Source organism: Geospiza fortis, unplaced genomic scaffold (genome assembly GCF_000277835.1).
Source record: "Geospiza fortis unplaced genomic scaffold, GeoFor_1.0 scaffold50, whole genome shotgun sequence".
Classification (NCBI taxonomy): domain Eukaryota; kingdom Metazoa; phylum Chordata; class Aves; order Passeriformes; family Thraupidae; genus Geospiza; species Geospiza fortis.
Window position 1 is genome coordinate 1,840,781 of NW_005054382.1, and position 12,854 is coordinate 1,853,634.

A 12,854-nucleotide genomic window follows, 5' to 3' on the forward strand; every position below is an offset into this window, starting at 1 on the left:
AAACAAATTTATTCATTAGACAGAAATGACAAGCAGCAGTGGTATATGTTATTATCTTATACTGACATAAGTTCAAATGTGAGATCAGATCCTTTCTAAACACTTAAAGTAGACTTATAAACAGCATGGAAATTGTAACATGGGTTTCATGGGTTTGGCCATGTCAAGACACTTTAGCTTTAAAAACAATGGATGAAATCTGCTGTCTGTGAAACAGTATTAATGAAGATACTTGTTCTGAAGTTTATTTGACGGAGTGACTGTTTTTCCTATGCAAACATAGTGGAATAAGTATAGCAAACATTTTATAACCAAGCGTGCTCTATTAAACTAGTGCAATGCAGCACATTCTATTAAACAAGTTGCTTGGAAGCAAGATTTTAGAAGGTTTTCTTTTCAAAATGGAGCTTCCATGTAAAAAATTAGATGGAAGATTTATGTAGTCATCTTATGTCAATGGAGAGGGATATATTTCAGGCACAGAAATCAACATAATTCGTCAGACACACACTACAGAATAATTTAACACAACTGGTGGTCTTTGCTTAAGAAAAGCCAAACACTGGAGCAGCAGGGATTCTGCAGGTCAGAAACAGCGTGGGAAAACCTGCTGGTACTATGGATGGCATCCTCATTGCAATGAATGGCAATTATAAGCATTCTCTGAAAGTCGCCAGTAAACACATAAAACCTTTCAGATGAATTTTCACTTTAGTCAATTAGCAGCAAAGAAGAGAGATAAATGGGTTACTTTAAGTAAATAAAAAAATGGTTTCGATTGCTAGTGTTCCAGGATATAAAACAGCACTTGGATACTTAAGACAGAAAATGTTTTCAAACCTTAGTTATAATAATCTGCAGCAATAGATCATATTCTTATAGGAATAGAATTAACTTAAAACGTCACCATAAAAATAATTTTAAAAAGGGCTTCAAAGTTGTATTATATTGTCACATTGTATAAAATGTCACGTTAACATTTCATGTCCCTAAGTCTGAAAATTAATTTTAATTAGACACATTTAAAACTAGTAATTAGGGCAACTTCTTCTGATTAACATGATTTAAAGCATGCTGGAGTTTAGGTTAATTGCATTAATTACCCAAATTATAACTTTTGTTATAAACAGAAATATTTCAGAAACTGATAGAAAAGCACTGAATAGTCTGCAATAAGAATTTGAATGTGCTCATTCTTCACATACTTTTTCATCTTTCCCTTCAACATCCTGACAGAAGAAGCTTTCCTCTTTTTTCTTGTCTACCCCGACACATTTTAAAAGCAGGTCATCACAATCAAGACAATTGCTGATCATGAAAAGCAAACAGGAGAAATAAAGGAAGATTTTCCACTCCTGTTTCACTGCAATAGCTAATGTCTTACCTTGCATCTTTATTCAGCAGAAATCTACAAATTCTCTCCCGATTTGATACTTGAATCCAGGAAGTTAGGTCTTTATCCAATTTTATTAAGTCCAAGCTAGGTTTAATATGTCATAATCACATTGAAACATAGTATCACATTATATCTATCCAGCAATAAGATTTAATAGACAAATCCCTTCTTTTAGACTGCATTTTTTTCCAATTCTATGTTTAGTCTGAATTTCTAAAATAACATATATAGTTGACTCAAACTATCCCACAGAGCTGCCTCTATTCTTGCCAGAATTTGACATTTACAGGTTTATGTAAGGTCATCTCTCTCCACAGGCTAAGAATTACAGCAATGTCAATTTTTCTACTTAACAAAGCCAGTTCTCAAAAGAGCAAGTGACTACAGCATCCAATTGCTTGGAAATTATTTCCCAAAAAACTGAGAGAGCAAAGAGAAGATGAGATTTAATAGCACCTCTCACGTATCCAGAAATTTAAAATTCGGGAGTTATGCCATCTATTAAGAATGATGAGGTGTATCAATGGTTTCAGGAAATACAGACTGATCAAAGAAGTGAGCTGACACTGAGGTCGATGGAAAACACCCATGCATGAGCTAAGGGACCCTGGGTCACAACCAAGTTGGCTTTAGTGACAGCAATCATGGGTATGGTGGTGGAGGACAGTGCTGTGTGCCTAGAAAGGAAAGGTATTTGTCCCATTTCTGGGGTTTGCCATACATCACCCACAGGAGATTGTGTGAAGTTCTGACACGACTTCATTTTTGTTCTCCTGATGCAAGGACTAATTTTTATGGCATTTGTTTTTCCAGTACAACAACACAATACACTCCCCAGTGCACCCACTTCCCTCCCCTCTGCATAGTAGCACCATACAATTTTTGAAGTTTTGCACTACAGTTGGTTTGCATCCTTGAATGAATTGAAATGCAATTCTCCTTCATGTAAACACCACCATGCCCCCCTGACAAACAAACTAATAAATAAACAAACCAGAACCCAACAAAAAACCCCCCAAAATGATACTCTTAGCTTTTTTCAGTTGGATTTATGCCACCAGGAACACCTTCCTCCTTCTGATTTAAGATTAAATTAAAAATACTCCATATTCAACCAAAGATATTTCAATAACAAACTGTCACTTCCTCTTTTTAATTGCAAAATTATGTTGTTGGGTTTCTTTCTGTAGCTGGCACAAAACCATGGTACGTTTCAGTATATAAGATAAATATACATATGTGTAGTTCGTTATGCTGTAGAAGATCTTGATTTGTACATGAGCTGCACTTGCAAATCCACTTCTTCCTACTCTGTTCTCCTTGAGTATTGCTGTCACCTAGCACAGAAACACATAAAATACTGCTCTGTTCTACTGTTCTCTGCCCCAATCTTACTTACAAGCTCTTTTTCCTTCCATTAAAACCTATGAAAAAACACACCACCACCCCAAAACCCTCTCTGCCAGATTTGAATATGGCAAAAGCCCTAGTAGACATGGATGTAGAGGGATTTTTTTCTGCATTCTATCTTGTTTTCTGAATGTTGACTCTCACAGAAATTCCCAACACTGATTTATGCTCAAAGAAAACCTTCTTCTTCCACTTAAATAAAGCAGCAACCTGATACTGATACTGTCAGTAAATAATCAGATATCATTTACTGATAAGATCTGATTATCAGTAAATATTGAAGATTCTCAGTAAATATTTTAGTCACCCCATGTATTACATATGAAATTGACAGCATATACATATTTCAGGAAAAAAAAAATTCAGATCTCTATACTTAATGCCACTCTATTTGTTGGAAGATTTAATGATGAAACATTTTGAGTAGAATGTAGAAGCCAAAAAAAAAAGATCCAAATCCACCAAAACACCGCATAAAACTCTGTTAAAAAAAAGTGAAGCTTCACTGACAACTGCATTTAGGGTTACTCTTGCTTTAATGGTGCACCACAAATTATTATGTAGCAGTAAGCCAGAGGCTCATTAAAATTCTGTGTCAGATTCACATACCCCCACAAAATAATAAAATCAGGCCATTTGACAAGATGTATTTTTCACAGTATATAGAAATGTTATAATAATACCTTAGTCCAAATTTCTTAGCATAAATATCCAGCCCTATTATCTGGACCACTGAAACAAAGAAACAAAATTGTTCAAACCCACCTCAGCTCACACAGTGAACTTCAGAGATGCCTGGGTAAACAAGAGTGTTCACACCTATACATTCATTAATGTAGATATGAAAATCAATATTCATTCTTTCTGTTTATCTGTTCATCTGCACTTATTCATACCAGAGAGTGTCTTTGAAGTTCCCAGTCAGGAGAGCAACAGTTCCTGCACCTCCACCTCAGCAGAGTTGCTCTGTGCAGCTGTGTGCTGCCCCTTGTCCACAGGGAAGCTGAAGAATGTGTGCTTTCCTCATGGGGCAGTTCTGAGGACTAAAGCAGGGAATGAGGAGAAAACTCAAGTTTAATAAAAGTTAGGTGGTCTTTTACAGTCTGTTTCTTGGCTTTGCTGAGAGTCCCCCGTGTACATCACGCGCCAGTGCCAAAATGGAATGCTGACATCATTTTATATCAAAGACAGCTGTGTTTGCTCCTCAGGTTTTTTGAAGGTGGTTCTGAGTGGCACCTAAAATAACCTGTAAGTGTCAAATCAGAAAACTCAAGATTTTTAATGTACAGAAACAATATTCTAATTTCTCTCACAGAGTAGTGTCTCTGGACTCCTGGCCTTCAAACATATACTAGATTGCCATCTCAAAGAACTTGTTTTCATTCCGGGTGGCATTTTTGGCCTTTCTTCTGTTTCAAGGCACTTCTTTTCAGCAGTAACTGTGGTTAACAGGGTAAAAATGAAGTGGAAAGTACAGCTGATCCAAAATGGATATGGTCATTGGCCTACTTGGTAAAGTGGATAAACTTTTTTAGAGAAGGGAAAATGGAACACAAAAAAACCCAAACAAACATTTCTGTACCTTCTGCATGCAGTGTTTGTTTCCATGTACCTTTCTGAATAGGTGAAATGCTGATTCTTATTTGCATGCTTCTCTGTGTATTAGAAGGGCTAACTCAGTTTTTTTTTTGGCTGCATGATAGAGAAATAATGGCAGAGAAATAATAACAATGAATGCTTCAACTAATGAAAGATCCTGAATGAGACACTTTGGATGCTTGTTTCTGGCATGACAGGACATAGTGACTTTTATAGGTTGACTTACAGCTCAGTTTTAGCTGTGTAAAATGGTTGAACCGAGGATCAACTCTATAAGCTCCCTATCACCTCCCTTTGAAATTTCTTCGTTATTTCAAATAGAGAAATAGCAGAGGATTTTCAAGGCATCTGAAATGAAATAGTTTCTGTTTTCAACACCTATAAGAATAATCTTCATGATTAGAAAGCCATGGGTTAGAAGTACTAAAATGGAATCAGGGGTTACTGACCAGCTTGTCAGTATGCTGTTAACATTCTGAGGGCTGATAATGGAATTTAGTTACCCACCTGCAGATGTAAATGGAAGTAATAAAACAATGATTTTTTTTTTAACAGGACAAGAGAAAATTTTTCTTCTTCATCAGGGAGTTGTGAAGAGTAATTATTGTTTGAAATGGGGAATGAAAATTCATGGCAATGACAAACCATCTATGTACTTTCAAGGCACATGATGAAAAAATACTTGGTGGATAAACTATGGAAAGTATGCAAGTGACATTGGTGTTGAATTTCTAAACATTTATTTGGAATAATCTTTGGCTACATTTTAAATATGTTAAAATATAAAAAATGTAATAAAAAGATATTAAAACTCTTTAACCCATATAATTTTGTTTCCATTATTAAAATAGCTTATGAGATGGTGACCAATAAACAAGAGAAAAGGGATTCCCTAGGGAGACAATGGTTAAGAAACGTACAATCTTTCAAGTTCAGGATGAAAAGCAGTGAGGCTAAAAATAAACAGTTACAGAAAAAAGAAAAAATTTCAACCAAAAATTAATTCTTCTGGCACAAATTTTTCAAAAATATAGAAAATACTAAACCATAATTGACAGCAGTATTCAGCTTGCTACAGAAGCTGACTCTGAGTGTATCCAGAGGACTCCAAAGATTCTGGTTCTAATAAAATAAGAAAGACTCATTTAAAGTTGTTTCCCACAAAAATTCTCTATATGCTTTCCAACACAATCTGTGTGAATTGAGACCTGAGGGTTTTAGAGACAAGATGTGTTGTAGTCTAAATGTTCAGTCAGAACAAAACTTCATAAACATAGAAGTTCGTAACATAGAACTACATAAAACTTAATTTCACCTTTGGGATTATGCTTCCATTAAGGTCACTTCCATTAAGGTTTCCTATTCACTCATTCACTCACTCCTTCACCATGTTATAATGAACTGTTTCTGAGGAATAATATGAATGCCTCTTTATCTTCCCTACAATGGAAAAAAACAACAGAGGGAAAATAACTGTATAATGCAATCCATTTTAGATATTTTGTTCTACTACTATCATTCTCATATCTTATTTTAATTTCATAAGAGAAAAGAAACACAACAGCTGCCTTTCTCTAATCTTGATGTCCTGGCAGTTTCAGATTAGTGGAAAACCCTGCAAACTGCTTAGTTTTACATTACCTCTAAGAGACATGATGACAACAAAGTTCTTTTGTCTTCTTGTAAGTAATACTTAGAGGGGAAAAAATAAAGGAATAGAAAATGGAGACTAAGCATAGTGTCTTAACAAAGAGGAATCTGAGATACTCTGGTGTGACAGCAGAGGGTATACTGAATTAACCATTACTTCTGTCCAGCTTGTCTGCAGTATCAGGGCCCACAGTTCAGAGATGTAGGGCATTAAAGCAAAGACTCAGCAAAACAGGAAAAACTCCAGCAGTGGTGGGGCTAATGCTATAGATTATGTAACTAGTATATATCAATTATTATTATACATTGAGTATTATTGCTTTCCAATCAACTTCAGAAAAGAACAGCTAAATATTTCATAAGGCATAAAAAGTTTTACTTAACATGGACTTCCTCCCATTTCAATTGAATTCAAATATGTCTTATCAACTCAAGTGCCATTTAGACATGCCTACCTATTAACTAGATTTTAATAATGAAATCCTGCAGATATTTTAAGAGACTTGCTTCAATTTTTTTTCTTCTCATATTGAAGATCAAAAAACCCACAAAATACATTATTGGATATGTCTAATACTACATATGCAGTAAAAAAGGTTAGAAAGCTGAAGACATGTCAGAAATGGACTCTTCAGCAATTGAATTTAAAGTGCTTAAATTCTTGGACAGATAATAATGGAATTAAGACTTGGACAGATAATAATGGAATTGGTAAGTTTGCAAGGCTGATTTGAGCAGCTGAAAAACTGCATGAATGAGGTGCTATGGGAGACCTTACTGCACATACAAACCAACACCCTTCATAGAGAGAGAGCTGTATTTCCCATTGCCATCAACATCTACAGGATTCTGAATTTGTTTTTTTTTTCCCCTACTCGTAGTACTATGCTAGAATTTAACACCTTTGTACATTATTTATTTACTATGACAGATTTTGCCTTGACAGATTATTTCGCCTAGTGCCACCTCTTCTTTTATAACTACTTCTTTAATTTCTGTTACCTTAGTAGAGGTATTTATGTTCTGGTAATGTATCTAGCTGCTAACACTAGTTCTTCCTCATTTTCACTAGAGAATATTCATGCAGTTCTGGGAAAATTTATTTAATAGCTTTAGGCATTTTGGGAATGCAGAAATAATTTCAGAATAAAATAACTTTAAAAATCGACTGGAGTGCATGTGTAATTAATACCATTTCTCCCCTCTGAGAGAAGGATTGGTCCTGGGAATGTAACTGCAGTTTATGTATCAGTAAATTCCATTTTTCCTCTGACTGAGGGGAATTCCTTCTTTTTGCAAAAATGATGAGCAGCTAAATTGAGTAAAGAGATAATAGATATGAAGATATTTCAATATTATGTTCATATCTCTCTAGTATTGTTGTCAATAACAGCTTCTATCATTAGTGATATTTGCAAGGTGTTACATAAAGCAGTATTAGGAACATTATCTTAGTGTAGTTTCCACAGGTCTTGGATTCTTCTGAAGGCTTGATTACTTCTGGAATTCTAAGAAAGAGTAAAATTCTCTGAAAATACCAATGCACAGGCTCAATTGCTTCCACTAATGTCAATGACAGATTTTGTTCCACAACTTGAATTCCCAAGGCTGTTGGGAGGTTTATGTTTATCAACAAGCTGACAGCATTCATTATTCTAAATATGGCTGTAAATGTAGCCCCTCTGATAATAGGTGAATTCCTGTCTTCAAATCAGTGTGGCAGTATCAGTTTGATGGACAAAATTTATAATTTATAATTAAAGTTCAAGTTCAGAGTAAATTACTTCACACAGATGTTCATGAAGTTAGGGTATGGATTACTTTGTTATGTAATCACCTTTAAAGTCTATTTTTCTACAGACAGATATCTTGATTAGAATATTTTTCATGATGTTCATCACTATTTCTCATTTAAGCAGATTCAATCCCAAGACTCCTTTAGGTCAGCTTGCCTTGCAATTTTAGTTATTATCTAATCATTTTTTGGCTATCAGTTCTGTTCTAGAACTATTTTTGCCAAACTAAACAACACCATGTAGGATGTGTTAAAGTAAGAATAATATTTTCCTTACATTTCAATCAATCCAGATAATAACAATTAGTAAAAAAAAAATTAGCACACATTAGGAAGAAAATAGCAACAATTAAGGAAAAAAGAGCTAAAATGTCTGTGAAGAAATGGGTTTCATTTTTCAAATGAATAATTTTTCATATGAAAATTATTTTAATTCTACCTACAAATAACAAGTTGAAACACTAAAAGAATGTTTCAGGACAAAAAATATTATAAAAATAATTTAAATTTTACTTATGAATTTGATGAGATGCAACCTTGAGGTAATACAACAACAACAACAACAGCAATAAAATTAATAATTCAGTTTGGCCTCATGTTTTAAATATTGCAGGAAAAATACTTTCAGGAAAATCCCAATCTAAAAAGTATAACATGATCTAAGTAAAAGCTGCTATAGGAAGTGAAATCGTGGGCTCAAGTATCATATTTATTACATATTGCTGAGGATGGCAAAAGCATCTAAATTTCAGCAATGCAGATGAAGATTAGGCTGAGGCCCTTGACACAGCCTCTGATATGGCTCAGGTGACATATGACATATATGGTGCAGCATATAACAGGGACACTAAGCTACCTCTATATTTCTTTAGAAATACATGACTGCAAAGTACCATATCTTGTTACCTGACAGGTAAAAAGGAGAGAATGTAACAGTTTGAAGTGCATGTGTTTAAAATGCAATTTTGCTTTTAAATGGCAATGATGTTAAAAAACCATGTTCTGTTGAGTCATTAGGAAGGACCAGCAAATACCTACAAATCTGTGAAGGAATGGTCCTGACCTTTTACACTAACCAACCTTTGTTGGGGGAATGAATTACTGACAGATTGCTAAATGTACCTGCTGCATCTCAATGTTTTGTGTTTTATCATTAAATTGTGAAGTTGTGCTTTTTGTCTTGTCTGACATTTATTTCAAGCATATGTGATTCGAGCTTTCTAAGTCACAGATATTGGTTATGGGCTACAGGCCAGGTGCTCTGTACATATGGAATAAATTACATTTTGGGACAGTGGTCAGATCTTAACTGTGATGTGGTGATCATCAGATGTTGGTTTTGTTTTGGTTTTCTTGATCACAAAGGTCTGCAGTGTATCTTAAACCATAAAAATCCTTTTTAGAGTAGTCTTAAAGGTCTGAGATATTCCCAGCGGGATTCAAGCAGATGACATCTGAAGCGCTGATGATCAGAAATTATTATGAAAATGGAATCCTTACTTTCCAAAAGCAGTACCTCAGGAGAAAATCTGACAAACTGATTGCTAAGGACTTCCTGAAATTTGTAAATCAGAAATGGCAGGAATTCCAGGTATTTAAATGTAATTTATCAGCAGTATTGTGTAATAATCCCGTGAACATTATTTTAATTGTAATTAATTGTGAGTTGATTTTATATTTCAATGGAAGAGGCTGTTTCCCTTTATAACTTTGATGTAGATTATATTTTTATATTTTTTTAAATATGTTTTTCTTGAAAAGTTTGTTGGTTCTGTTTTTCCTAACAGAAAGACATCATTAATCTCACTGAAGTCAAAATTTGTACAGAAGGGAAATAGATTTTATTAGACCCATGATATAGCTAGAAAGAAAAAAACCCCACATAGACAAGTGATTTTTCCCGCCTATTTTTAATTTTATTTGTCATTTCAGTATCTTAAAAAAATCTTGGTTTTTTGGTCTGAGCTGAAATTCATGTTTTATTTCTCAGTCACAACAAAGAAATCTAATCTTGGAACATTTATACCATCAATCTTAATTTTATTGCTGTCAGTTCATTGAAATCTATGTTAATTACTCATCTCTTTCATATTTCTGTTCCTTTTCCCAGCTCTATAATATTTCAAATTATTCTCAATACTGGAACTTTTATGAAGAGTAAATTATTCTCACCCATTTTTCAACAAGAAAACTGTCTAATCCCACAGAATACTTTAAATTAAATTCAGTAGCAACAAAGAAAAAAAAAGAAAACTTAATAAAGATAAAAAATATTTCTTACTGATTGAAAAAATTAGGTACTGCTTTACTGCAAATCATTCAGGGAAACTTTATGGGGGAAAATGGAAATATTTTATAAAATTAATTTCTTTATTAGCTTGTTTCATTTTTTTTCCTGCAAAAGCTTCCAGGTTTTGTCTTTATTTGAAAAAGCGGTCATAATTATATTGCAACTGGCTTGAGTCTCTGGAACTGGTCAAATCAGAGAAGAAATATTAATTAAGATGGATTTATTTTCAGTGTAACTTACATATATTCAAACATATGTATAATGACAGAATGCAGTCTAAACATTACTACTTTAAGCTATTTCTGCAAAACTGTCCAGCATTTTATGTCATCCTTACTTCTAAGTAGACTAATGCATCACCTGTACATATGTGGGCTGCAGTGAATATCATTTTGGAGAGCCTTCAGCATTTGATCTGATATGATCTCTATTAATATATAGAAATAATCAAATTTCATTGTAAGTGTTCTACAGCTGCATCATTCTGTGTATGTACATACATCTAAAAGTTACTGTATTTGGATGTGTATTTCTGGTTGCTCAGTTTGTCTAACTCGTAAAGGTCATGACTCAAGATGTTTGGCAGGATGACATTTGGAAGGAAAAGGAGCTAGTTGTTATGGAAAGCAAAAAGAGATAAACAGAAATGCAGAAGAAAGCACTAAATGTCGAGCACTTCAAAACCATACCACTTTACATGTCTCTTATGTTAAAGTATTTCCATGCAAATTCTTGACACAGTTTGGAGAAGTGGCTCAACAGTAGCCAAAGAGATAGGTGTAATAAAAAATAGGTGTTGGGGAAGAGACTACATTTACTTTCATAACATGAGAAGACCTAAATGCCAAAATCAATGTCATCAGTGACAGGGGAGAAGAAGAGAAACAGCAGGGTTTGCCCCACATCCTATTGCCCTGCCAGGACATTAGCACTTGGCCAATGCAGCAGGAAGTGCAGCAGCAAGGTTTGGTCTGATTTTTTAACTGATGTGTCACAACCAAGGAACCAGATAGATGAGATGCCAGACAGTCACTGGAAAATGTGTTCTGTGTGATTTCAACCAGACACTAAATTCATGCCTCCCCACCATGAACTGTTATAAGGGGAGAAGGGTTCAAGACCTCCTTTTTTATTAGGTTTGAGCCCAAGTTACACACAGCATTTGCTGCATGGGAGAATGCAAAGATCTCTGCACAAAGCCCTGTTATTACGCGGTAGAGCTAGAGGTGCTTTCCAAATGAAAGCACCTAGTCTGCTCTGTGGCATATTACCACATTTAAATTCAAAATTTATTTTATAATAGTATTACTATCTTGACTTGATATTAGCTGAATATGAAGTGTGAAATCTTGGTTTCACTGGTAGCAATATGAATTTCATTATTGCCTTTAGTGAGGCTAAATTAAATTTCAGCTGATGCATAGTGACTTGGTGAACCCATGATGATTTGCACCAGTTGAGGATTTGACCCAGATTTGCTGAGCACTGCTGGGCTTTGCACTATGGACACTTGCCCACTGGGAATAAGGTTAACCATTAGCTTACTTTATAGGCAGAACTACATCCATCAAAAGGATAGAACTCCCTGTCAGGACTAGCTCTAGGTGAATTTCAGAGACTGCTGTAAAAGTACCTTAATGAAATGCAGAAGACAGTGCAGTATCCCATAAGCCACTTTTCAGCAAAGGAGAATATATGACATTCATATTGAAGAACATATGATAGGTTATCCTTTCCTCCATTATTGCTGTGGTTTTCTTTTTCTAATAGTTTCAGACACAAAGCTGAACATTATTTCATTTAGTTTTGAGGCCGTATTTTAATAGTAACTGGATGAGAAAGAGTCCCAAGCCTTTTGTACAGATAATTTGATACCAAAACAGATTCAGCATTTCTTTTAAGAATTCAGCCTGACCTTTTGATAAACCTTGATCAGCGTTGAGGAGTATGTTATATTTTCATCAGTCAGAACAACTGGAGTGGGATAACCAAACTTTTGCTCAAATAAAAGGTATTCAGTCCACTAATAGAAATTGTTTCCTTATCCAGAAGGTCTCTGATCCACTAAATGCAGAACTTTCAGCTCTTGCTGCTTACCATGTTCCTCCACTGGAACCATAAAGAACCATGTGCAGCAATGTAGGAACAACACTTAACTTCTAATAGTCTGGATTGCCTGTGCCATTGTAGCATTTGCCCCATTTATCCTATGAAAGGCATAGCAATTGTGCTTTACCTAATTTCTTTTTTATTAAAATGTCTTTTTAAAAAGATATCTCATCATTTGGTGTTCACGGTCTTCTGGCTCTGACTGAATTATTAGTTGAAGGCTAAGTGCTGTAGATGGAGGCATTTAACTTTGGAGGGTTAGAGGCAAGGGAATAAAATTTTTGTAGGGGACGTTGTCTCAGTAATCCATCTCCCTTATGTAGTTTCTGCCTTTGTTGTAGATATCCATAGTAGTCCCAAAAGTCCAGAAAAGTCACCATATAAGACACCTTCCAGGCCTCTCTGCAGGGTCTCTGAGTGTCCAAGGCCAGCTGCACTCCTCAAAGGAGAGCCTGAGGGCAGTTTTTGCACAAGTGGTACATCCAGACTGTCTGAAAGTCTGCCTCTGGGCACCCCTGCTCCCAGTCTGCCATCGTCCCAAAGCTCACTAACTGCAAGAGAGGCAGGATTTGTGGCACACTGTGCATTAGAAGTGCTCCTTCTCT